This window comes from Eurypyga helias, unplaced genomic scaffold (genome assembly GCF_000690775.1).
Source record: "Eurypyga helias isolate BGI_N326 unplaced genomic scaffold, ASM69077v1 scaffold11458, whole genome shotgun sequence".
NCBI lineage: Eukaryota > Metazoa > Chordata > Aves > Eurypygiformes > Eurypygidae > Eurypyga > Eurypyga helias.
Window position 1 is genome coordinate 12,646 of NW_010267575.1, and position 1,019 is coordinate 13,664.

The following is a 1,019-nucleotide window of genomic DNA, read 5'->3' on the forward strand; positions in this document are numbered from 1 at the left end:
TAGATAATATATATATATTCCTAGAATTAATTTTCAAGATCTTTTGTTGAAAAGGATGACAGTGTCACATAATAGTGGCTGAAATAAGAAGACATCTTTGTTGTGAATGATCACTTCACCAGGAAAGAAGAAAAATCCAGTTCATTCGAGGACAGTGGGCTCATCTTGACAAAATTCTACTTGTATAACCCACACTGCCACTGAATTAGAGATGCCTTTTTTTGTTTACTTAGTATTTTGCCATTACCCTTCCTCCCAAAGAGATCACTTTTCTAGCTGCAACACATCAGGCAAATACCACTACAACTTGTACTAAGTAGCCACCACTGTTTTAACGCTCCAGCAACGCAGACAAGCTAAATACTAGTAACCAGTGGTCAGATTTTACAATTGCAAATTCCCAATATTCAGCTGCAGTGCTGGCAGCTATAATCTACACAGCTATTCATAGAATACTCAAGTAATATATTCAGTTTTAAGAGGTATGTACAATAATTTACCCAGTATTTCCCATCACATGTTCAGCGTAACAAGAATTACGGTCCCACAAGCAAACCAAATTTTTGAAATCCAAACAGATTTAAAAGCCTCTTGAGACTCAGGAAAATATGCTCCACGTAGTGGTGCAAACACATGTAGTAATTTCTTTCAAAAATCTTTCCCCATACTATCTGAAAGTCTAATATTGTACTACATATACTTGGTGCAGAAGAAGTTGGAAACAAGAAGTTGTTTAAGCATTCTACACAAGAAATTAACAAATGAACCTTTAGAAATATGACAGCAGGAGCACGACTGTAACAGCAACGTGATTAAGAACCCTGCTGTGTTATTGCCACCAGCTTCTGCCTGCATGCCACACAAAGTCAATATGTTTTAATTTATCAGTAGATTTTTTTTTAATAGCACCAGAGTTAGCATTCCCTTGAGAGCGTGACCTGCTCAATGACTGCACGTTACTTTAACACGTGTGAACTCAGCTGATTATTAAATTTCTTCATCATTCAGCATCCGACCGC